The 26,827-nt window shown below is 48.7% G+C and overlaps 1 protein-coding gene across 5 annotated transcripts in view; it reads left to right on the top strand.

Moving 5' to 3' along the window:
• Positions 1-250: 250 nt before the first annotated feature.
• The window catches only part of DLGAP5 (DLG associated protein 5), an 827,616-nt gene continuing 801,039 nt past the window's right edge, over positions 251-26,827 (top strand). For 2 of the 5 annotated variants that reach the window (XM_069637595.1, XM_069637598.1), the window contains exon 1: positions 363-485. The gene's annotated coding sequence lies outside the window, so the exon portion shown is untranslated. Of the gene's footprint in view, positions 486-514; positions 605-26,827 lie in introns of those variants that run through there. The other 3 variants (XM_069637597.1, XM_069637599.1, XM_069637596.1) reach the window with 3 other exon arrangements.

Raw genomic sequence — 26,827 nt, 5'->3', positions numbered from 1 at the left:
GTACTGGGACGAAGAAGAGTAGGACTATGAGTAATGAAGATTGACAGTAATTAAATCCAGGCAAAAATAAATCTGTTTCTTTGCCTAAATGTGTTCTCGCTTTTATCTTCTAAGCAAGCACGTTATAACAGTAAGTAGGTAGTGTCTGGCTTGCATTGCTCAGACATGAGAGTTTGTGGTCTCTTGTTTTGCTTCCGGGTATACGTAGTAATAACGTCCAGCACTTTGGCGCCCGCCGTCTCTCCCTTGTACGATTAGCAAACTCATACATCGACACCCCAGTAGAAACGAAGCACGCGTCCAATCCAAACACATACTTAGTAGGTTGGTTATGACGTCCCAACCAATCATAGGCTAGGCCTCTTTGGGCCCGTCCAACCAATGACGAACCGGTAGAGCTTTTTAAAATAATACCGCTCAGACAGTCACGGAATTTACAGCAATTATTTTGGTTTTCCTGCTTCTTTTTTCTCCGGTGCAGTCAGGTAAGAGGCGGGCAGTTTCCGGTTGATGGTAGTGGGCGGCGCTTTTCGCTGCCCCAGTTTTATGTCTAGGGGGTGGGATGAGAGCGTTCACAGCTGGTCCCAGCGACAGTGACAATAAGGTGACGGTTGTTTCGAATGTGGAATCTGTCAAACGCTTAAATCCGCAGCAGAACCATTACCTCTCGTGCTGTGGGTTTCCAGCGAAGACCGTACATTGAAAGGCTGGCTTAACTTTTTTATTTAAATCGAGGCTAAGTCTTTCTAAATTAGTGCCGTTTGAGGGCTCTGTGTTTTGGCAGATGGTTCCTAAGGTCACAAAAAACGGCGGCTAGCTGCGTGCTTCATATTGTTCCTTGTTAAGTGCGAGTAGCTCACTGTTTTTGTCCCCTCCCCCCCGTTATTATTGTTTAACTTCATTCTACTTGTTTACTTCGAAACTCTGCTTATTGGATGCATGGGTAGTGCGAGAGGGACGAAATGCGTTAACGCCACAAATTGATTTACTGTACAGTAGGACCGCCCCATAAACATGCACATAGAGGTTCTTCTAACTATCCTCACCTACGTTACAGTGGGCGATACCCTTTGCCACCAACTGTTTTGGCAGGCAGAAATGTGAATCCTCTCTATGCTTCCCCAGTTAATACTGATGACAGTACTGTCTTGTGAACAAACGCCCCATCCCCCTTGCTGGGACAATCTTCGATCAGCGCGTTGTCATGGTTTGTGTTTTCTTGTGTGTGGCTGAATGCTGTGCTTTTTGGGGATGGGTGGGAACGTCTGCCCTCTCAAAAATGTGGGTGCTTGTATGCCGCTTTACAGTAACTGGAGCGAAACCCGTAGGATGTATTGCATTTATTTCTAAAGCGCCTATACACAGGCAAGTGTTTCACAGCGCTCAGGGGGGAAAAACAGTTGCTTAGAGCTCTTGAAATTCAGAGACGATAATAGTCTGCACAGGCAGAATTAGTGCGTAAAAATACATTTTAACAGTTTGATACTGCAAATAGGCCAGACAGCGATTTTCCAGTTTTTAACAGTGCAATTAAGGGCGGAGGGAGGAGAACAGACGATCTTCAGGCACGGTGCATATGGATTGTGCAAGTGCAGACGGTCACTGGGAGGGAGGGGGGGTCCAAGTGCACCTGGTCGGTGGCTACTGGGTTAAGTGCAGAGAGCCACTCTCGGGTTATTTCTCAAGTGGGGTGTGGGGCTCTCAGGCAAGTGCTAAAGAGGGCTGGCGGGGGTGCCTACTGACCTGTGAGAACTCTGAGGTGCACCAGGCGGCCAGTCATCAAGCTGTAAGGGAGGGAGAGGGGGAAAGAGCAGAGAACTAGGTTAGCAGGGGAGAGAGAGAAGGAAGAGGAAGGTCTTGAGTTTCCGGAACAAAGTCTGATGCTGGAAATACATTGGAGGGACATGGCCTCCATATCCTTGTCCTGTACTCCTTTTTCATGTATGTTCTGTCTTCTGCATAAGAGTCCATGTAGGACTCCTGGTTGTGCAGCTGTTCCTCTTTTTGGTCACGGTGAACAGACCCTTGGGATACCCTTATGGCACCCATGGGTGGGGGTACAACCCTGTACCCCTAGTGTATGTTTTTGAGCATGTGTGGTCCACAGAGCAGGGTATGGGCTGGTGGCAGCTCCATGCTGAATTTGACAGGTGTAGGACTCCTGGTGGTGCAGCTGTTCCTCTTTTTGGTCATGGTGAACAGACCCTTGGGATACCCTTATGGCACCCATGGGTGGGGGTACAACCCTGTACCCCTAGTGTATGTTTTTGAGCACGTGTGTGTGGCCCACAGAGCAGGGTATGGGCTGGTGGCAGCTCCATGCTGAATTTGATAGAGGTGCTCCGGGTATCCTCCATTTCGGGTTACCCAGGCCGTGCCATTGGAATCAGTTGAGATGTCCCCTATGGCCTCTTGCTTTCTATTGCCTTGTAAGTCCTGGGAAGTTCCATTTATGGTATTGTGGGGAAGTCCAGGCCAGACTGGCTGGGGCCTTCCCAATGAATGTATGTTGTGGGTACGCCCGTGGGGTGTGACCAACATACATTTCATGTTATGGGTTTCTGGTGTATGACACAATTACTGAGCCAGCCCTGCCCGAAATGGGTATGAATGCAGTGTGGAGTGCTGAAAGGCTGGGTGCTTGCCCCAATCCACATTCCTTGTTAGCGTCTGGAATGGAGAAGAATGGCCTAAATGCACTGTGAGCCTGATTGGCTGCCTGCCCGCATGAATGCCAGCTGAATGATTGGCTGCTGAGCTTGGCCCAGAAGTGTGAATGAGACGGAACAGTTTATCTGGGGAACTCTCACCTACTGGAATTGTTCATAAGCAGCTGGAAGAGAAGAATTGCTGCTTTCCTTCACCAATCCATAAGCTGTTGTGTCGGTCTCCCACAACTGATCCAAGAGAGACCTGACTAGGAGACCTCTTCCCGAGCTATGAGGGGTCATCGTGCACCAGCTAATCTTTCGCAAAGGCACCCTGGAAGTCAGTCCTCGAAAGGCTGTTGACAGGGGACGGGGACCACTGAATCTGAAGTGAAGCGACAGGATGTCGAGGCCATCGACCATCCCCGTCGACCTAGGTTCGGAAGACCGCTGTAACCTCGTCGACCGGATGCCACAACACTCCATTGCCTAAGACACTTTGAAATCAAGGACTTCCGTGCTCATCACCGTCGACTTTTGTCCCGCCGGAGAAAGTCAATGTCGTTGACGACCGAGGAGACTCAGCCGGTGGGTTTCCTGCCACACAAAGACCTCAGACGCCGACGAAGACCCGAAAGCCAGCCGCGGTAGAGTCCTGATCGCCAACGCCCCTGCTTGGCCTACGTCCTTCATTAACTTTGCTTTGCAGCAACAAACACTTGTCATCGAGGTGCACCGCATGCCTCATCTTCGCAGGACATCGACTAGCAGCGCACGGACCGAAGCTGCTGCCTCGACAACAATGTTCGCCTTTTCTTCAAGGAATCTCGACGATCCGTGGCTCCTGCCTTAAAGGGAGTTCACTCCAGAAGGATCCGTCGACTCATCGAAGACCTCTGCTAAATCAGATACATTGGGGTAGTAGAACATTTACAAGTAAACAAGACTCTGCTAAACAATATATGGACTGGGCTTGTCAATATACTTTATTTACAGGTTGCACAGGTGGGGGATCCTCACACAGAACTGTCTTGGTAACTGGTCAAAGTCTTCTGCCAATTATTTAATCGCTTGTTTCCCTCCTATATCTGGTGTTGGTTCACATTGCTATTCGACTTGTATGTCATTTACAACTGTCGGCAGTTGATGCATTTTAATGGAGTCAAGAGTGAATTGTGGTACCACATAGATATTGTACATATTTATAATTTTAGTATTGCCTGAGCACAAAGTGTTATTGTATGTGTATATATCTAAGCTTATTTATATAAAGAACTGCTATCACTAATATAGTGTGTGTACATTCCTTTGTGGGGATTTGGGGACTACACTGTACTTAAGAACAAGCCTGCATCACCTCCTTAGAGCTAAGCCTTGTTTACTTGTCCATTGCTACCAACAATAAATAATAATGGCTGTGGTGCTCTGTGCTTTTACTCTGCCATATAGAGGGCAGGTACAGCTACCCCCCCCCCCGCTCCCAGTCTTTACACTTCTGGTCAGTGGTGACTGGGGTAAGTCCATAGAGAGCCACTCTCTTGGGTTATTTGTCAAGTGCATTGGGTGGGGAGTGGGAACCTGAGGCAAGTGCGAAAGAGGACTGGCCAGGGACCTGTGAATTCTGAGGTGCACCAGGTGGCCAGTCAGCAAGCTGTAAGGAGGGGGGGGGGAAATAGCAGAGAACTAAGTTAGCAGCGTAGAGCGAGAGAGAAGAGGATGGTCTTGAGTTTCCGGAACGTAAGAAGATAAGGTTCAAGAGGGGAGAGAGGCAGGCTGTTCCATTGTGAGGCACCTCCTGAGGATAAGGATCTCCCTCCAACTCTCTGCTTGGAGAACCGACTCGCTCGCAGAAGGTTGTAGGTAGATGAGCGGAAAGCTCGCGAGGGACAATATTTAGGTAGGCAGTTTTGTAGGACCCAAGCCCCAGAAAGCCTTGTGAACAATGCAGAGGGTCTTGAACTTGATCCTTGCAGCCAGTGAAAGGCTTTTAGTGCTGGAGAGATGCGGTCCCTGGGCTTGAGGCCAAGGATGTCTCACGGTTTTGTTCTTGATGAGTTGCAAAGGGCGCAGGGTAGATGAGGGGGTTGAGGCTGTTGCAATAGTCCAGCCTAAAGAGAACCAGGGCTCTGGAGATGGTGAGCCGCTGGGGGAAATTGAGAAAGGGAGGTGTGTGTGTTTCTTGAAGCTACTTGGACTTTTCTTACAAACAGGCTCACAGATCCTGTTTCTAGACTACCATCAATTAACTTTTCGTTATATTTTGGCCACAAGATAAAAGAAACTGAAGAAATGAAGTTTGGAGTGCTGTGTTGGTGGTGGTGGGCAGTAAAAATGGATCACCCATTGCCCCCATCCTTAGGTTGCCATCGACACTAGCAGAGCTCAGGGAAACAAAAGGGCAGTTGAACTCCTCCAAAGAAAATTCTCCACCCAGAGCTGCTTCACCTAGAAGCAGTTTCCCATGCAGCATTCCTCCAGATTCTCAAAGGGGTACCGCCCTCTTTGACCTATAGAAATTTAGACGGCAGGCCACAAGAAGCTGTCACGAGGGAGAAGTGGCTTAAGCACAAAAGGCTCTCTGGGACGGTGCACTGATACCCAAGTGTGCCCCTAACAGCACCCTGGAACAAAAAGTAAAGTATCCAGCTAATCCAATTTAACTCCTCGCAAATGACCAATCCAGCTCACCAATTTCACTGGTGTACGATAGGCTGTAACTCCTCGGGGACATGTGTGGTGCACAGCTAGAGGCTTGCAGTACACGTCATTAAGGTAGCATTTAGGCGCACTGACGGCCCACAATAAGCACAATCGGATAGCAGACCTCTTCACTGTGGCGCTGACGGGAGTGGCTCACCACTGCACCCTGCGTGGTGTCAAGGTCGAAATGAGGACTCCACCTGAATGTTCTGGTGGCATCCAGTCGCCACCATCCATGCTCTCCCAGGTAGTGCAAGCCTCAGGAAATGTTCCCCGCCTTAGGTGAAACCCTGGGAAGAATGCCAGACAGCAGGATAATATTCTCTTTGAAGCTGAACAAAGCGTAGAGCCTAATGGCTGAAATTGCCTTCTTTGGCACCCTTCGTACCATTATGCTGTTATACTTAAGGACTTTGTGCTCGGGTCACCTGCATCAAGAATCATAGTGTATACCTTGATGTGCTAAATTCAAATAAGGTACTCCCTCGAACGTTGGCACCTGTTGGTGTTTCTTGGGATCCTATGGGAGACCACCTTTTTATATTTGGGTAATGCATGTTTAGTCTTTCTTCGCCAGTGCAAACTGTTTGATAACTGCTACACTCTGTTTGTGTGCATCCCTTCATCGCTGTTGGCTTGCTGCCTTTTCCTTACCTTTGGGTAGGTAGTTCGTTTGCTGGGTTTCTGTGACAGGTCCCGCAAATGTTAGGTTGCATACTTAAGGTTCAATTCGTTTTAATAAGCAGGGGTGTTGAATAAAAAAAATCTACTGGTCTAACTGACAATATTTGAAAAATCTACTTGCCCCAAAACAAATCTACTTGCCCCACCTTGCTACTTAAATTGGTGAGGTTTGTTGCCCTTTGTACCTAATGCAAATCTCATTTGTTTGGGTTCGAGCAGCTATTACAGTGCATAGAAGGTAAGGGGGAATCCGGCATGAAACTATTTTAAAAGTGTTGGGCTGCTACGGTGGAAGAATTTCACTACATGCGCCCCTCGCATGCTCTAGCTGCCAATTTTCAATAATTTAAGAGGATCCTGGCTTGCTCCCCCATGGAGGCAAACTTTCTCCCAGAGCTCGTACAAAGCAGTCGTTTCTACCCTCTTATCAGGTCCTAACAGTCTTTAACATAAAGGAGTTGATCAAGCTTAAGACCTGTTGGGAGAGGGACTTTGGCCAGGTGCAACTTGAGGATTTGGTGGACGTGCGCCTTTTCCCCATGGAGATTGGTATCTTGGCACAGTTAAGGCTGATTCAACTCAAGGTTTTGCATGGGATCTATTACACTTGCACTGATTTACACAAATGGGGGGGGGAGGTGGGCAGATCATGCTGCATGTCTGAGGTGTGTCAAGGGTGGAGCAGTGGTCATGTTGAATAGACACATATATTGCAGAATGTAATCGGCAGTTAGATGACCATTCGTTTTACCAGTGGATTCTTGTAGATCAAACCAAGAAACTTTTTTCTCTGATCCAAGTATAGATGGCATTAGCCAGAGGCTTGATTTGCTACAACAGTATGAGTACTTGCTGGTACTTCAACCCTACTATTCCATAATTTGACATCCTTCCCAAAATCCACAAGTCTTTGTTGGATCCCCCAGGTCGTCCAATTGTGTCAGCTACATGGTCACTCCTGGAGCCACTTTTGCGGTTGGCCGATTGGTATCTAAAACCGCTCGTCACAACCATGTTGTCATACGTACAGGACACAACTGAAATAATCAATATGGTTGAGGGTATGCAGTTTGACCATACGAAGGAATTGGTGATTAGTTTAAATATTGTCGTTATTCACTTCCATACCACAAAGCGAGACTTTGAGTGTATTAGTAATGTTACTTTCCAAAAGATCGGATGGCATTACTCCCAATAGTTTTGTACTATGGTGTGCTGAATTAGCGCTTAATGAAAGTTACTTCAGTTTCAATGGGGAAATTGTACCACCAGATTCATGCAACAGCCATGGGGTCACCTGTAGCGCCTTCAGCTGGCAATTTGTACTTATAAATCGTGCGTAGTTCGAAAAATATTATAACACTTTGCATCAATTTTTCCATTAAATTGCATTATGAAGACATTTTATTGATTATATTTTGGTTGTGTGGGATGGCTCAATAGTCTTCCCAAGAATTCATGATTTGGGTTAATCAACAGAACCGTTATCTGAAATTCACCTTAACGCAGAGTAAAACTGCGGTACATTTTCTAGTTATCATGATATGGGTAGATAAAATCAATAACGCCCTACAAGTTAGACCTTTTCACAATCCGACAGATCGCTATTCACTCCTTTCTTTTTTTTTTTTTTTTTTTTTTTTATTTTAAAATTTGTTTATTGTTATTTATCAGTGTTATTGCAGTAGCTTGACATAGAAATATACACTGTTCAAGGATGGTGTGGATTTCGTGAGAGAACATTAACATTAACAAATTAACAAATCAACAATTCAACTGTAACTGTCTCCAAGTGTTCCGTTCGTTTCGGTGGTCCAGATTGCCAGTTCCGAGGGGATCAGGTCAGCCGGTGTTAAGGGGGGAGGGGGGGTTGGAGCCTGTAGGATCCTAGTAAGGTGAAGGTCGGCTGCTCTTGGGGTTCAATGACATTGATCGTAGGGCTATGTGCCATGGGCTTATTTCCTTCATGGGGGCTTGTCGTCCGAGGGATGAGACAGGGATCCTATAAGTTCTTTCCAGGCCGCTAGGGTCATGCTCGAGGCATCCGTCGATCTAGCTACGCTGTCTTCCCATGCCCTTGTTTCAGCCTGTATCCAGCGTTCCAATTCCCTGTGCCATAATTTATATTGGGGTCCTGCAGGTTTTTTCCAGGACATTGCGATGGTTCTTTTAGCCAGTATGCACACCATATCCATTAATTTGACTAGGTGCTTAAGTTTGGCCGGCCTGGGGTACGTTCCTAGTAGGCATTCCTCTGGAGTCCATTTGTACACAGCAGGCCCAGCTTTCTCGCATGTCTGCTGTACAGCGGTCCATAGGGCTTGTGCTTTGGTACACGACCAAAACAGGTGAATCAGGTCCGCATTGTCCGCCCCGCACCAGGTGCAGTGAGATTGTGGTGATTTGGTGAGCTTCGCCAGCCTGGATGGGGTTAGGTATGTTCGATGTAGGAGGTTCAGTTGGATTTGTCTAAATCTGTGATTCCTGGAGACTGTTTTAGGATGCGCTAGGGCCCTCTCCCACTCTCCACTCGTTATCTCCCGGCCCAAGTCCACTTCCCATCTGCTTTTCAGACCGGCACTGCGCGGGTTAGGGATGTCATTCAGTTGGGCGTAAATCTGGGACACCGGTCTCCCTCCCTCGCCCAGGTTATACAATAATGTAATTAGGGGGTTTGATTCTGGTTCCTCTGGCCATGTTGCCCACTTATTTCGTGCTGTAGTACGTATCCTGTGGTACCAAAGAAACTGGCCTGTGGGCACTCCAGCCTCTTCGCGTAGGCTTTCAAATTCCTTAAAGGTACCGTCAGCATATAGGTCCCCCCATGTGTATATCCCTCTCCTTTCCCAGTATCTGAGGTGTTGTAGGTCCGAGTCGGATCTGCATAGGTCCGAGATTAACGGTATGTCCGGGGAGTACTGGTGTTGTGTGTGGGCAAGTGTCTCTGCTCTGCGCCAAACTTTACGCCCTAGAGCTGCTATAAGGGGGGCATTTTGCATCAGGTGGCCGGGGGCCCAGATAAGTTCCCTCAGGTGGATTGGGGAGATCAAGGACTGGAGCAGAGGAGTTTCAGATGTGACGTCATCAGCCAACCATTTGGACACGAAGGTAAGTTGTGCTGCCAAATAATATTTTTCAAAGTTTGGGAGTTGGATCCCCCCCTGGCTGTATGGGAGGACTAAGGTGGTGAGCGCTATCTTGCGCCTCCCTTTCCCCCATAGGAAATCTCGAAGTATCCCTTCTAGGAGGCGAAAGAAGGAAGCGTTGATATAGTAGTGAATGTTTTGAAACTTGTATAGAAATCTGGGAAGGACGATCATTTTAATTATTGAGGCTCTACCCATCATGGACAGGGGGAGTTTTGCCCAAAAGTTCATGGATTTTCTCAAGGCAGGGATTGCTGCTTTCGTATTGCGTTCGTGCGTCAATGCCGGGGAGTGCGTTACATGTATACCCAGGTATTTGAAAGTGGTGATCTCCCATTGTACCCCTAGGGAAGGGAGTTCCTGTGCGTTCTTGTTCCTGAGGCCCGCCAGAGGAAAGAGGCAGGACTTTGCCTTGTTAAATTGTATACCTGAGTATTTTGCAAAATTGTCTAAGACGTCCAGCATTGTGGGTACGTTGTTGTGTGGGTCCCTGACGTATAGTAGTACGTCATCTGCATAAAGTGAGATGATGTGATCCTCTCCCCCCTAAGCGTATCCCGGCGTCAAAAAACTGTTTCCGAAAATAGATGGCAATAGGCTCTAGTCCTAATACATAGAGCATGGGGGATAGTGGGCATCCCTGTCTAGTACCCCTGCATATGTCCCAGGCGTCAGATATGTATTTTCCGGTTTTCACTCTAGCCTTGGGTTCCGTGTAGAGAATCCTGACCCATCTAACGAACCCCGGGCCAAAGCCAAAAGTTTCTAGGACCGCTACGAGCCATTCCCAATATATCGAATCAAATGCCTTGATGGCATCCAGGGATAGCAGCGCACACGGGTCCGTGAGGTCCTGTGTTTGGTTTATAATCTGTTGTAGTCTGCGTAAGTTCATGGCCGTGTTGCGGCTCGGTATAAAGCCGCACTGATCCATGTGCACGACCTCCCCTATGATTCTGGCCAGCCTCTTTGCTAGTATTGTCGTCAGAATTTTCACATCGTAGTTGAGCATGGCTATTGGGCGGTAAGAGCCACAATCGTCGGCGGGTTTGTTGGGTTTGAGGATCGGGATCAGGAGGGTCTCTCTCATACTGTCAGGGAGCCGCCCTCTCTCGTATGCTTCTCGGAAAACCTCATGTAATAACGGTGTAAGGGACCTTTCATATGCTTTATAAAATTCGGCGGGTAGCCCATCGTTCCCAGGGGTTTTGCCGGCGGCCAGTGCTCTGATCGCCTCAGTTATATCGTCAGTGGTGATGTCTGCCTCTAGGGCCTCAGTTTGTTCTGGGGTCAATCTGGGGAGGCCTATTTCTTCTAGGGTATCTGTAATCTGTTCTCGGGGAACTTGGTCTGTATGGGAGTATAGGTGTTCGTAGTAGCGCCTGAAGGCGTTATTTATGTCCTGTTGTGTATGGAATTTGTTGCCGTCTTCATCTCGTATCGTGGTGATGTTGTGTCGAGGGTGTTCTTTCTTGCACAGCCAGGCCAGCAACCTGCTCGGCCTGTCAGCCTCTGTGTGTGCCCTATTAGTCTTAGTGGTATAATCAAATTTGGCTAGTCTGTCCCATGCCAGCGAGCATTTGGCTCTAAGTGTTTTGAGGGTGTCCTCTCTTTGGTGCCTGTTCACCGGGGCTGCCTCCGATTGTTCAATCTCTTGTTCCCAGTGGTCTAGTTCCGCCCGGAGCTGTTTTCTGATGCCGCCCGCTTTAGCTGTGATTTCCCCCCTGGCTGTCACCTTTAGGGCGTCCCACATTGTGCTCAAGTATTTGACGCTTCCGGTGTTCACTTCTATGAAGTTATCTATAAAGTCATGTAGTTCTTCCCTGAACACTAGATCTCCCAGGGCGTCTGTCGGCATCCTCCACATGGGTATGGGGGGTCTAGGGCCCGTGTGATTCCACTCTATTAAGAGTGGTGAGTGGTCCGAGATGGTTCTCCCTAGGAATTTCGCGCCGCCTATTTGTGATAGGTGCTCTTTGCTTACAAAGAGATAATCCAATCTCGTATGGAGATCATGTGGGGAGGAGAAGAACGAGTATCCCCGGGCGTCTGGGTGTTGTTCCCTCCACGTGTCGGCCAGGTCTAATCAGTCTATTAGTGAGGACAGGGCCGCTGTTGCTGTTGAGGGACCCTTCGGGTGGGGCTGGGACCTATCAAGTGTGGGGTCTCGTACACAATTGAAGTCCCCCCCCCCCAAAGAAAGATACCGTGCCTGTATGGTGCAAGTTTAGGGTACATCGAATTCAAATATGCCGGAATGTTGGTGTTGGGGAGGTAGGAGTTCACTATACATACCTCTTCTTGTTCTAGTCGGCCCCATGTTATCACAAACCTGCCCTCCGGGTCAATTTCCGACTTAATTAAATGGAATGGGAGTTGAGGGTGAATCCAGGTGTATACTCCTCTCGAAAATTTGGAGTAAGTGGTTCCAATTCCTTGTCCTCCCCAATGGTCGCATAGTCTGGCCAGCGAGTCAGCCGTGCAGTGTGTTTCTTGTAACAGTGCTATTTGCACTCCTTTTCTGTTCAAGTAGGACTTAATTCTGTTTCGGCGTGGATAAGTCCCTAGGCCCCTTATATTCCAAGATATTATCTTTATTTTAGTCGTCATAGTGTGTTGATAGGGTGTCCATTGGTCCTGTCGTGCAATCGCCTACTTTTTCCTTTCGTTCGTCCAAATTCGGCTCTTCCTCTCCCAGCTCGTCCTCTCCGGCATCTTCCGTTGTTACTCTTGGAGACTTTTTAACTTGGGTAACTCCCATTATATGCATGGGGAAAACAAACCAAACAACTCTAACCGTCCCTAGCAGTTGCTTCAACGTGCAGCGCTCAGGGGGTCCCGAGCCTTCCAGGCCAATCCTGGCCTTCCGGATCAGGGAGTGTGTAGGCAGACTGCCTGCACAGTTTTTGGTGGGGTGGGTCGCTTTCCTTTCTTCCGTGTGTTCCTTCGAGCTCCTGTCCGATCTGGCTTAGATCTCAGTAGGAATCAAAGTATGATGCAGTTGTCTGTTTTATGCATTCTTGTAGGGTGGTCTCTGTTTTCTCCTTGCCGCGACAGGTATGTGATCAGCCTAGATTCGGTTGTGGTGGTTAATCTTTACCCTCGGCCAGGTTGTTGTGTTCTAGCCACATGTTTGCTGCGGCTGGGGTCTCGAGGAATATCGCTCTTCCTTTATATAAGACTTTGAGGCGCGACGGGTAAAGCAACATATATTTTAGGTTGAGCTTCCGTAATCGTGCTTTTATTGGGATGAAGGAGTTCCTTGCTCGTTGCACTGTGGGGGTGTAGTCCGGGTACATAACTATTGCCGCATCGTTCCTCCTGATCTCTCCGCCTTCTCTAGAGTACCGCAGTATGATTTCTCGGTCTCGGAAGTTCAGAATTTTAGCGATAATTGGGCGTGGATGCGAGCCGGGTGGGGGGCGCATCTGGAGGGATCTGTGGGCTCTTTCTACGGAGAACCCTTGGGAAAGGTTCCCTGGACCAATTTCCTGTAGCAGCAGTGTTTCGATAAACTCCGTCGGGTCCGAGCCCTCCATGTCTTCAGGGACCCCCAATATGCGTATATTATTGCGGCGGGCTCGACCCTCGGCATCCTCGGAGCGCGCCTCCAGCCTGGCCACCTTCTGTTCTAGATCCTGAACTTTTGTTTTTAGGTCTTGGGTGTTCTCCACGTTGTCCTGTAGGGTAGTTTCTGCTGCCGTGACCCTTTCCGTTAGGTTTTGGGCATCTTGACGCATAAGCTGTATGTCCGATTTCACTTCTTCGATCTTTCCTTCGACCGACGATCGGAGGGCCGCTATTGCTTGTAGGACTTGTGTGTGTTTGAGATCATCCTCTTGATGGGGCGGCTCTTCTGGTGGCTCCCGATCTGGTTGTGCCTGTCTTTGGGGTCTGACTGTTGTGAAGGAGTCCATCGTGACCAATTTGGGTTTGCCTCTGGGGGGGGACGTCCCCCGTTTCCAGGCTCGCCGCCTCACGTGTCCAGTCTGGTTCTGAAGGGTATATCGGCTTCACCTCCGGTCCCTGGCTTGTGGTGCAGTACGTGTCACCGGGTGTGATCTGCTGGGTGAGATCTCCTACCAGTCCATGTCAGACGGCCCAGATCTGTTGCTGCCCTGGCGACCCACTTTCGATCTGAGCTATTCCGGGTGGTCCTTCTGTTGGTTTCGGCTGGATCTAGCCGCCTTTAGTTCTCCGATCTCGATGGTTTCACCCCGCCGTTGATTTTGTTTGCTGTGATAAGTGTCCTGGGGGGCGACAGTCAGGCACTGTATTGCCACGGCCTTCCGACCGTGTGTTGCTCTTTGGTAAGATGGCGTTGAGTGGGATTAGGTTTCGGAGCTTGCGGTGTTCAGCTGAGTTCCAGAGGGTCTCAGGGAGAGTGCCCCTCACCTTGAGAGCAAGCGGTGTGTTGTCCGCTGCTGGGTCCCGTCGGGGCTGTGTTCCAAATGGGTGTCCTCAATTTTCTAGGGTGGCCCTTCAGCGCTCCGGTGTCGTCTCTTGGGGATCCCTCTGGAGTCGGCGGGCCCCTTCCCAGGTCGCCCCGAGTTAAGGTCGTTTGGGTTTCGGCGCCGATTCGTAGGCCGCGCCTGTTACCCTCGTCGCGTGGGTCTCCTGATGGGACCCTGGTACCTGGCTGGGTCTTTTCGCTGCCAGTACGCCTCCGATTCGTCTCGCCGTCAACGATGCTCCCTTCTCCGCGGCCCGCTCCGACCTTCCAGGCGGCTGGTTCGGGGTTTCCAGTCGCGCTTGCCGGCGGATCTTCTCTTGCGACGTGGTCTCCGCAGCCTTTCAGCACTAACGAGTGAGTGGATCGGGCCGCGGCCAGACGAAGCACCGCGGTTCTGCGGATATCAATTCCCCTCGCATCCGTCGCTGCGTGTGCGCCGCCATCTTGCGGGACACAGGGGCTCGTCTTCACGTCCTACGTTATTGTGCTTCCCAGCTCCGATTTTCCACGGGCGCGGGGTCGAGTGCTGGAGACCGGTTCCCCTTCATGGATTTATATTTGCCACCGTCGTGCAGACAATTTTAAGGCGAAAATTCAGGTGTTGAGAGGATCACGGACCGGAAATCCACGGAAGCCCGACTTCACTGCATGCGTGCTGGCCACGCCCCCTTCACTCCTTTCTTTTGACAGTTGCCATCTGCGGCATACCAGTGGAAAATGTGCAGGCAATTTATATGATTTCAAACGAAAGTTATCTGAATACCATCTTCTTATCTGAAGCTGAGGACAAGGCAATACCCTAAAGCAATAATCTAACTAGCTTTGAAGAGATCGATTAACAATAATCGCAAAGCACTCTAGTATAAAGCAAAATCCTGAGTGCCGGGATTGTGTTTGAGCACTTTTACGCCATCGTCAAATGAGATTTATTAAGAGAAATTGGCATGTTTTACAGGGTGGCGAATGCCCTTTTGAAAGCACCATTGTATGCATTTAAAAGGGCTCCCAATTTTAAAGGGTTATTAACTAAAAATGATATCTCGCAAACAATTGAACAGAAAAGTGTGACAAAACTTTGGGGTATTCCACGGTTAACTGGACTCCCCGTGCAGATTATGCACTAATTGCAAGTTTGCTAGTAGGACCACTGTAGTAGACCTAGGTTAAAGTCCACTCTGGACTCAGACAATTTACAAACTAATTCCAATAATGTCTATGCAATTTGGTGTCCATGCCCTAAGATTTATATTGGCATGACGGAACGGAAAGTCAAGTTGAGAATTTCTGAGCATAGGATCTGCATTAAAAATAAAGTGACAGCTTCAATAGGGAGTAATTTCTTTGTAATGGATCATAGTAGTGAAGTTCTGAAATGGACAGTATTGTAAATCTCAAGAATGCATAATGGTGAATCCATAGCTAAACAATTGCACAAAAAAGAACAGTGGTTATTTTTTTTTGTGCATTTCGTCAGTGACTGGCCTGAACGAATTAGTAGAACGGCACAATTTATGAATAGATTAGTTGATCTGCAGAACATCGAGCCGAGAGTGTGATTGTGATGGTTCTACGTACCCTTTAAGAGCCAGTGTTTAAATGCGGCAGGTGATCGTCGTGTAGGTTGGGAGGTATAATTATTTTCTCCCTTTTTGTGTTTTGTGTTTTGAATGTAATGATTATATTCGAATACTGGCTCATGGGATGTAGTAATGAGCCATTCGCTAATCTGCTTTGGTGGTTGCTGCTGAAATTATGACGGGTGCATATTAATGGTTGGTCGCACCATTAACTGCATCCGTGACTGGGACCCTTTAAAAACTCCAGTGTTCGCATAGCAGATGTCGGGTGATAGTTGCCACATGACGTGACGGACAGAGACTGAGACACTAGCCTGTTACGGCGCGAGACTAAGTTGCCAGCAACTATTTTGCTGCTGGCTGACGCGTTGGGCTGTAGTGAACCGAGACCCCCCCCCCCCCCCCCCCCCCACGCGTATGAACTCAGCTCGGTATTTTAATGTGAACCAATAATGTGGGGCATACATTGTAATTGAATTTTGTAGTTGCCCGAAGCTTCGATTTGGTGGTGCGGAATACTTTAAATTCACATTATTTCCAAGCATGTAACAGAAGACCCGCCTGTATTAATTGAGGACTACAGTCCTGCATGTGTGGACACTTATGAGTCAAGAACAAAAGATGAATGATGCATAAGTTAATAATCGCTTTGCGATCTTGGCTCTTGATAAGGGTTATGGTAGAGTAATGTACTAACGGCTGTTAGTTTTAAAGTTCAAATGCTAATTTTAAACCATGTTTTGAGCGGTAGGGCAGTGAAGCTCAAAAATCTACTTTACATATGAGCCAACTTTTGAGTGCGAAAGACCGGGCTTGGTCTGATGAGCACCCGCAGAGTGATGCGAAGTAAGATCACTGTTAGCTTTCAGCTGGTCGCCATTAAGATAGATTAGGACAGTATGGAGTAATGCAGAATGCAATTACTTTGGTTATTGCAATTTGATAGATTGGAATGTAAGAGGGAGTGATCTGCACACCGTTTGTTTGACCCTCCCACTGTTATTTGGATTACCCCTATAGATCGTGGTCTATTTAGAAGACATCCACACTTTACGATGAAAGCAAATGAAGTTAAATCATTTCGGTAAGCCTACCTAGGTGAATGTGTGTGGCTATAGGGTTAGGTTGTGTTAAGATGAGCTGTATTAATGACGGCTGTATATCTGTTTTCTCCTTTAGCGTTTGGACGTATATGCTGTAATAGAGGTGTTCAGCTACCTCAGGATTGTGTGCATTATAATCTGTAGTCGTTGGTCCCCTGAAGAACTACTGGTGGAGTATGTGTAATTAAATGCAGAACGAAACATGTTGGGCTAAAGTAACACTACTGAACAGTGTGTGCAAAAATATATTTAGTTGACAAAAACTTTTTTGCATAAAAGGATTCACCCACTTGTCTACACATGGGGGTAAAGTCACCATCATTGGTAATTTTACTTTATCCGCTATCCAATGCAGCTTATGAGTTTAGCAGTTTATTGGTTGCAGTCAATCATTAGGTATTAGATCTGCACAAATGTGTTTTAATGTAGTTTGTGATATTTTTTATTGTATTGTTTCTCCCATTGTGTTGAATACAATTTAACTTATTGCATGCAGGCTTAGTAATGTTTCACAGTTCTTTATTTGTTTGATGAACTGCTAGTGTTGCGTCCAGGCTAGGAGGAGAAAACAGACTGACGAGAAGGTTCCGTAGTCGGTGCATGTCCACAGTAGTTCTCTGAGGTCGAACCCCTTTGTCGTACAAAATTCCCCTTGTGTCTCTTGTTGAGCTGTGAGGGGACCTTTTTCCACATTGTATGGGAGTGTCCGAGGGTTCGATGCTTCTGGCAGGAATGTTTAGATAGAATACGCTCTGACCGGATTGGATCTAGCAGGGGAGCCAGGATTACTAATTATGGGAATGTGGGGGTGTATCGAGCGCTTTGGGGTGGGAGTGGATTGCCCAAGAGTGGCAAAATGGGCAGGGGAAATTAACTGTTGTATGGCCTTGGAAAAAAATATATAATGCGAGAGGCTGTTGTGTGAAATGGAAGAAAATCTGTGGGAAGTGGGTGGGAGTGGCTAGGTTAGGGGGGATTAAATTCTTTGGATCATTGCTCTCATGATGGTCATGGTAGTCTTTACATGATCCTTGTGATGGATATCTTTCTTTCTGTGTACTTGGCAATATACCTTACTGTGCTCTGTTTATCTTATCTTTGCTCCTTTTGTTCGGGATCTTTGTAATTTTGGGTATTTTTACAAAATAAATTGTTTAAAAAAATAAACAATTATAATTTGAGACACTAGGTAGACTGGCAGCCGTTCTTAAACCCTTTGCTCTCCCACCACCCTGGAGCTGTTGGTAGCCACTCAACGTAGCGGCAAGACTAGGGGAGACCACGTGTCCCACACGTGGGTTGGCAGTGTGCATCAGCAAGCAGGAATCCAGCTGGAAGATGCAGAGAGTTTGGTTGTACTATCTTGGCCCAACATCGAGGCTGCAGAGGGACTGAAAGAAGCGGGAGCAGGCTGGTTAGCAGGCCAGGCCCGGCCCTTGGCCATAGAACAATGCAGCAGTGGTTGCTGAGCCACAGGCTCTGCCAGTGGATGCTCCAAGCAGCTATCGGGAGAACACAGAGCTGGCTGACTACTTGAGGCACGAGCTGCAGCAGGGTGCTTGTAGGGCACCTGACACTAGGCAGCAGTGGTGAATGGGCGAGCACCTTCTGGTGCAGGGGGGGGGGGCCTCAGGTTAACAGCTCGGTGGGCCCATTGGACCCCCGGTAAGAGGAAGGTGCTGCACACCATAAGGGCGCACTTCCTGGCAACAGCTTGAGAGCCTCCTCCCTCACACCCTCACAGCTGCACATGGTAAAGCCGATGGCTAAGACAGGCCTGTGATTATGATCAAAAGCTTTTGCGGAGGCAGACGACCACAGGAGGCTCTAACTAAATACCCCCTTTACCTGCCCCACATCATATTGGGGGAGGAAAGGCAGCATGTTGAGGCCCTGGCAGAAGCAAGGTGGAGGAGGTGCCTGAAGGGGCATTGCTGACTAATCTGGAGAGAGGGAGTGCACAGCTGCATCCCACTCGGGTAAGGACTGAAGTGAGAAGTTGCCTGGGGCAGCCCAATTCCGAGGCACTGTGTATCCAGCGGGGGGAGGCCCTGGTGCCACAGTTGAGAACAGGCGATGAGCCCAGCCCCCAGCAATGGAGGTGGTGGCGTGAGGAGTGTGCCTGGCCTGGGCGTCCCCTGTGGTTTTGGGGGGAAGGGAGGGGGTAAGTACCTTCCTTACGGGAAGAGGTCCAGATAATCATAATTACCATCTGCGTGTGCGGCAAGGCCACCGAAAGGACCTAAAGTAGACTTGTAACAAATCAGCAGCCCCTGGAGAGCCAGGGTGCTGGAATCGGTCGGTTGTGAGAAGAGGCGTCTTTAGCAGGACTGACCCGGCGGCGCACTCCCCTGCCTCCCACGGGACTTTTCGGATTAACCAACACACAAGCACCCAAGGAAGGGTAACTAGAAGCGGGAGGAGTGCTCCCTTAAGGGACCCCATCACAGAAGACAGTCGGAGGCCTGAAGTTTAGGGGAGGGGGCGGATGTCAATGCCTCGAAGCAGGCAACAGCAGCAGGGGGATGTGCTGGGCACCCTCCCCACCATATGGGCCCCAAGTGAGGCGAGGGGACCAACTAAAGTGGCCCACAACATGGTGGACCATAGAGAATCCATGGGGTCAGGGGTAGCTGAACCCATTTCATGACAGGATCTCCATACTGATCTAATGACCCTCCAAACTTTGCACACTAAGGCCTTTCAAGAGGACTGACCTCCACACAATCTTGGCAGAAATAAGACCAGCGGTTGGCCAACTGGGCAGACCTTGAGGGACGTCCAGGAGGTGGACAAGGACACAACGGCGCACACTGAGGCCACATAGCGACTTAAGGTGACTATGCAAAGAGTTGCAGATGGAGAATAGATCGAGGATCATCAATATAAGGATACAAAATCTGCATCAAAACAGTCACACACAAGGATTTAAACGGGGAGGGCTGGAGGGTCTTTACAGACCTCCTGGGAGACATGAGCCCGGAGATTGAGCTAGACTGGATCCACAGAGCCGTTAGAATGGCAAGGGGCACTAATGGCAGGCCAAGGGATGGCCTAGCAGCTCCTTTGTGTTATGCTCAAAAAGAGGTGGTCCTGTGAGCTACTAGGGCAAAAGAACCACCAGTGCTTTATCAAGGAACTTCAATGTCCTTAATCCAGGACCTGGCAGGCAGTACCCTGCTCAAGAGAAGGCAGATCCCGGTGGTAAGGGAGCTGGCCCGCAGGGGCATCCGCTATAAATGGACATTCCCCTTTGTACTGGTGTTTGAATGGGAGGGGACCCAAAAGTGCATCACAGCAACCCAAGAGGGAGCCGACCTCCTGCAGCTAGATTTAATCCAGAGCCTCCAGGACGATCAACCTCCCCAGCAGGAAAACCGCATGAGGCCCTGGGAATGGGGAATGGGCAACGGCAGGAGAAGTGCAACCTTGCAGGGCCCGCAATCAAGGGCTTGGGTGGGGGACTGGTGGGGTGATAGGAGGCTGGGGGGGGCTTGGGGGTATAAAGCCGGACGATGGAGTTGGGGGCGCAGCTTGTATGGGGAGGACAGTGGCCTCTCCCTCACTAGGGGATAGGTTGGAAGCCCTGGGACTATGGGACATTTGCAGGGGTTGAGGGGGGACCGGGAAGGATACTTTTCCATTGTACATGGAACACAATCCTGCGTCTGTTGTGTGGGTGTCTTCTCCCCCTCCCTGCTATCAAAGCTTCATACACGGGGGGGGGGGGGGAGGGAGAGCATCAGATGGGATGAGTTTAAAGCCACAATTGGGGGTGATTCCATAGCCGCAGAGGGAAAGGCGTATGAGGCTACTGAGTCCAGTCACAAGGTGGAAGAGAACCGAAAACAAGCAGTCAAGACCCCCTCCAGGAGATCAATGAGTGAATACTGCCGGTGGGTCAGCTTAATGCTCTTAGAAATAAGATGGCAGCAAGGTCATTGCTATTTTCGTCCCCCAGCAGTTTTTACGCGAAGGCCAACAAGGTGCTCTCGCTTCTGGCGCAGTTACTAAGGGAAGCAGTGGGTTGCAACACCATTGCTGCTGTAACAGATGACTAGGGACTCGCTCACAGAGGAAATTCAGGCCTGCTTTGCCAGCTAAACCTCCCAGAGCCCATTGAGTTAGCTGCAGGCGGACTTCCTGAATAGGATCCAACTAACCTCGGTGGGAGAAGGTAAGGGAGGCGCTGGGGCAAGGATATCACGACAGCGGAGGGTCATATCAGCCCTTTCCTCAAATAAAGCACTTGGGCAGGATGACTTTACTGCAACATACTATAAGACGTTTGTGAGTCTTAATTCCACACCTCACCAGCTTATACAATCACCTTCGGAGTCTTGCTGTCCACGGAGGAGGTGAAAATTCTCCTCCATACACTCCATATCACATTAAGTGTATGTCGTATAGGCTAATGGCGCTGATAAATATGGACACAAATATATATTAAAAGCCTGGCCAACAGGCTAGAGACTTCTCCTGAATCTGACCCACCCGGACCAGTCTGGGTTTGTACACAGGCGGCAGACGTTTGATGACCTTCAGGCGCGTGGCAAACCTGATGGAGCCCACAAGACCTCCACTCCCTTGGTCCTTGTATCACTTCACACAGAGAAGGCCTCCGACCGAGCCTTTCCTGTTTAAGGTGATGGAAAGGATGGTGCTAGGAGAGGACTTCTTACATATGGTTAAGGCCAACTACAACACACCTGTGGCACGCCTCTTCATTAATGGGTCCCTGTCCCGAGCTAACCAGGGACTAAGCAGGGCTGTCCCCTGCTGTACGCAATCTACCTGGAGCCGTTGTTGCAGTCCCTGCATGAGTCCGGCGGTGTGCACAGTATTACTTTCGGATGCCTTTGCGGACGACATGCTCCCCCCACTCTCGAGGCCGGTAGAGTCGTTGAGGGCATTTATATCGGATTCTGGGGTGGTCTCAGGCCTCATTAACATAACCGAGTTGGAATTACAGAATTTTACAGTGAGAGGGAGGGAAGTAGCAGAGTAGAAGGCTTCCTCACTTCATATGGAGTCCGGGGGGGGATCAAGTACTTAGATTCCAGATGACTCTCTACTCACCGATTAGTATGCAGCTAATTACCCGCCCATGCTATCATCTATTAAAGTGGAAAACTCTTAGGATTTCATATGTGGGCAGAATGTGAGCAGTGAGATGGTGTCTCTCCCTTGGCTGCTCTACCTTTCCAGTCCACCCCGTTAGCGTTCCCAAATAGCTTCTTTGGCGAGTTGGGGAAGGAAAGAGGCCAAGGATTAAGCCTTCCCTGCTGACGTCTCCAAAGAGTTGGGGTGGTGCTACTTAATTCCCAACTATATTACGAGGCATCACAACTGCGGATCATATGGGGAATGGTTTTTTGGGAATCGAGGGGAAACCGTGGGTGGCTGTATCAGGCAGTGGTGAGGCAAGATCTGAGGGAGGTACTGTGGCTACCGCGCCAGCACAGGCCAAAGCACATGTACTTGGTGTCTTTACAAGATTAGTGGCAGACGCATGGGACAAACTGGCAGGGAGGTATGGGATCTCAACCTTCTCGTTCCCATGCTTAATAATCCAAACCTTTCACTGGCAACCGAACCGGGCTTGTTTACTCATTGGCAAGAAGGATGCTATGGGATGTGTTTCAGGGCCCAACTATTAGACCCCTTATTGAGTGCAAGCAATGCTTCAGTGTGGTTGAGAATGAGAGATTGATGTACTTTCAGATACAGCACTGACTCCCAAACCAAGATATCAAGTCAGTGGCTACCCGCCAGCTTAAACATTTGAAAAAGTCCTTACAACGCATGATGGGTCAACGGGCCTCATATTGAGTCTTTATAAAATCCTAGATGAGGCTATACCCCCGGGCAACTTTACGCTGGGTCCTCGTGTTTGTTGGAGGTGGTGTGCAGAGGTGGGCACCTGGTCTCACATTTGGTGGGGATGCCGCAAAATTGAGCCGTTCTGGAGGGAGATACAGGAGTCACAGGTTCAGGTCTTTGGGGAAGGGGGAAGGGGTGTTCGGAGGAGGTACTACTCTGACTGGACAAGCAGGCCATGGAGGTTGAACTCTGAGGGCGAAGCAAGGCATGAACAATGCTCACACAGCGATGGAAAGGAGCAGCCATCCCCACAATCCATGGCTGGCTCCGTAAGTTTTGCGACTTCGTAGCCCTGGAATGGGCAACATGGGCAATGAACAATAACTTGCTTCACTTTGCTAGAGATGAACAAGTTACTTACCCCTGGTAACGTTCTTTCAACTGGATGTTCCTCCCACGTATTCCTCATCTTTGATATGATATCCAACATTAGCTGCTTCGGGGGGAAAAAAATCAGTAGGGGAAGCTGTGCGTCGAAGGCATCGACTCGATGTCCCTCGAAGGCCTCCGTCTCGCGCATGATGTCATTAAAGGCATATATAGCGCGCACATCGCCTGTTGTCTTCAGTTCTTTTCCTATTTAGCAGAAATATCTGCAAAAGCACGGGATGTCAGTACTCGGTCTTGAAGGAACGAAACCTGTAATAGCATGGGAAATTCTACTGTGGGGTAAGCTGGGATGGCGATTTAAATACGTGGGAGGAACATCCAGTCGAAAGAACGTTACCAGGGGTAAGTAACTTGTTCTTCGATTGTGTCCTCCCACGTATTCCTCATCTTTGCTAGACTCCCAAAACAGTATTTGATTTGGTGGAGGGAGTAGAATTTGTATTTGACTTGTTTGATGAACCGAGTGCAGGACTGGTTAACGAAGGCAACCATCCTCACTGAGGGATCATTCCAGCAGTAGTGCTTGGTGAACGTGTGCATAGTAGACCATGTTGCTGCTTCACACATATATATTTTTTTTTTTATTGGGACACCCCTTTGCAGGGTTGTAGAGGTAGCCATGCCCCTGGTGGAATGGGCCCTTAATCCTTCCGGAGGATCCTTCCCTGCCAACCTGTAGCATTCTGAAATGGCCAGAATGATCCATCTGGACAAGGCTGCTTAGAACCAGCCTGACCCAATTTGTGGCCCGTATAACCAATGACGGGCTGGTCATCAATACGCAGTTTTGACATCCTAGATACATAAAAGCTTAAAGCATAAAAGCTTAAAGCTCTACAAGGGTCCAACCTATGTAGTCTCTCCTCTTTGCTAGGATGATGGGGAGGATCGAAACAAGGTAGACTTTTTTTCTGTCCTATATGGAATTCAGAAATTATTTTTGGTAAATTGAGGTTGAACCCTTAGAACAACCCTATCCTTGTGGAAGATGGTAAAGGGTGGCTTGGACTAAGTGCGTGCAACTCGCTCACTCTATGGGCTGATGTTGGAGCTATCAACAGAATGGTTTTAAAAGTTCACAACCTTGAGGGACATGAGTGTAGAGTCAAAAGGTACACACATTGGACATTTTAGAACCATATTAAGGTCCCAAACTGGAACCTGGAAAGGAATTCGGGGAAACGCATTAGTGAGCCCCTTTAGAAATGTCACCAGTGGAATTTTGAAGTATGAACCTTCCTCTGAGTGCTTAAAGATGGACAGCTGTTGGGCGAAGTTTGTATGCAGTACCCTCTGGGACCTCTACACACAACTAAGACTACAGGTGTAAGCAAAATCAATCTTTGGTATAAGTTTGTACCTCACAGTTTTTGGTAGCAAGCGGAACAGCCAGGCTTATCTCGAGGGAATGTGAGCTGTAATGGTGTTACAGAGGTATATAATTGCAATTATTCAAAGACTCTTGGACTCAAGGTTTCGTGGTAAAACGCTCATTAATTTGTCAGTTAAAAAACATTCATTAAAAGGAGGCAATCAATATCGCACAAATATTCTACAGTATGTCACACTATCCGGTTCTGAGGCATTTAAACTACTTTGATGGAGGAGCAAAATGGCACTCGGAGCATTTGAAGTAGGAGCAAAAAGGCATACGTTAATAAAACTAATAAGTTATTCTAAAACAGTGCAAAGAGTTCACCAGAGGAGTTGGTCCAATGCAATAGGTAGGCCAACCTCAATGGGTTAGTCTTGTATCAGTAAAAATGGTTCTGGTAGTTAAACGGAAAAGTCTTTGTCACGGTTCTTAGAAGTAGTTCATTGAACAAAGATTCATATGTCGGATCACAAGCTGATTAGGCCTGCAAGTTGCCAAAAGTTTCACGCACTTTGGCAGTGAGAGGTAAGTTCTCACGGTCCGGTTTTCACAGTACCTTATATTGAAGATGGAGATGCAGCTGAAGATTGTTCTTGGTAGTTCCTGCAGATCTCGCTGTTCCTGAGCCTGTCGTGGGGACAAGAGGGAGGACGTCGGGACTCCTGCACTGGTCACAAAGCTGGCAAATCTTCGATTCCCGTAGCTGTCGTCAAGCACACAAACTGGTGTCCTTCTCCCTGGCTATTCGGTTTCCTGCAGCACTATGAGGAAAATGCAACATGCTCAGAGAATGATATCCAGGTGGCTTATGAGTTGATTGGTCCCACCAACTCAAAGGGAGAAGTCCTCCTTGAAGGGCTTCTCTGTCGAGATGAACTTGGCAATTCGGACTTGCAGCAGGGCTTCACCGGGCAAACCATCGGTCCACGAGTTGCAGCAGCCGTCCTCTTCCAGCTAGTCTTCGGTTATTTCGTTCCAGTGGTCGACTCTGCCTTCCAAGCCAAGAGACTCGCCTTTTTAAACAGTTCTCTCCCATTTATTCCAGCCTAGCTGCCACTCGCCAAGCAAGGTGGCTGTCCTTGCCGGACAGTCAGCCAGCCAATCACGCCAGAGTGCATTTCGGTCTCTTAGGAGACTAAGCACAGGGAGTTTTGGGCGCCCCCCCCCTCACTTCCTGCCCACCCCAGACACTCTGGCGCCAGAGGCAGTCTTCAGTCCTGAAGCCTGCTAAAGGCGTAGGAACAAAGGGACCAAACCTAGTTTGGCGCGCAGAGACAAATTTTAGAAGGACCTTTCCAAAAAGAAATGTCGAAAAAAGAAGACGGGACCTGTTTAAACAAAGGGGGCTCAGACGACATCTTGAAAAACATGGCTCCCACGATTTTAACGCTAGCTCTGTTCGCGGTCAGGAAAAATCATTGTGGTTCGTTGTAAAACCACTGCTACCAACCATTTCGAGAGGAAAGGGTAGCATTTGACTGCTACATGAGTTTCGAGACATAGGCGATACTACATGACCCCTCCAGCACTCTATTGTAAGATGGGGTGTGCTGGGTCTAGGAATTTAAAGACTAAAGTCAATTTAACTTTACTTTCTCTGGGAAACAGTTTATCCCAGAGAAGGTATTTAAGCTTTGACAGCCTGAAAGGCTTCCCTGTCACTGCACTGATGGTGCTGTGTGACACACGTGAAAAGATGCCTATGGAGTTTTAGACAACTCCATAATCCAAGAACACAAGAGTAAAATGCATCAAAATTTATGCGTGGGGGAGGGGGGAAGGCTTGCACCCTCTCCAGGTAAAAAAAATCCTCAATCCAGCAAAGTTGAAGGGGAATTAGCACATTTATGAGAATTTTCCCTAACGGCGCTGCCAAATTAACTTTTAATGATACAAATCTGGAGCCCCAGATTGGCCAAAGATGGTAGAAAGGATAGGACCTGCGGTGTTTTACACAGAAAGGGATCTACATTCTTTCTCTACACCAGTTGCAGAATTTATTCCAACGGCACAAAGACTTTGTTTCTGGCCGAAAGCAAAATCATTACATCATCCAGGAGGTCCCAATCCTTGTATCTCAGCCTTTCAGAAACCAAGCGTGAGTCTTCTCTCTCGGTGGAGATGCTGCAGTGACCAGTCTTCTCTCTGTATGGAGAACCCGACCCTCCTCTTGCAAGAGAAGGCCCTCTTTGTGGAAGATTTTATTAGAGGACAGATGGACATGTACAGAAGGTCCGGGTACCACATCCTCCTGGCCCAATCACTTGAGGAATGACGGGGAACTAGAGGAAAGGCGTAAGTGAGTGGAAATTCCCAGTCCACCACGAACGTGCCTCCTAGAGCTCCTCTTGCAGGAAATTCCCTGGAGCAGTATAGTTTGCACTTCGGTTGACACCAGTGGCAAACAGATCTTCACCCTTTGGGGAACCCCTCAAGTAGATCTGTTGAAGGACTTCCTGACCTAGGTCCCCCTCCCTCGTGGGAGACTGTGCTTTGCCTGCTCCGAGCATCCACCGCTGTGTTCTCCTCTTCCGGCTAGGTGAACTGCTGATGGGGCGATTCCTTCTTGTATTGTCTAGTACTAGAGCTGCATTGCCTCTCTGCACAGTGGTAGTGACCCTACACCACCCCTCTCGTTGAGGTAGTACATGACCACTGTGGTGTCTGTCATTATCGGGCCATTCTTTGCCTATATAGAGGGCAGGAAGGCCTTCAGCGCTTGTCTGATTGCCCTCAGCTCCAAAAGATTGATATGTAGTTTGGACTTTGATGGAGACCAACGACTGCTGACTGTCAGATCGTTGGTGTGGGCTCCCCACCCTGTGAATGGGGCGTCCGTTACTACTGTTGTCGCCGGCCATGGTTGCC

Source organism: Ambystoma mexicanum, chromosome 14 (assembly GCF_040938575.1).
Source record: "Ambystoma mexicanum isolate Mex_15411 chromosome 14, UKY_AmexF1_1, whole genome shotgun sequence".
Classification (NCBI taxonomy): domain Eukaryota; kingdom Metazoa; phylum Chordata; class Amphibia; order Caudata; family Ambystomatidae; genus Ambystoma; species Ambystoma mexicanum.
This window is presented reverse-complemented; position numbering and strand designations above follow the sequence as displayed.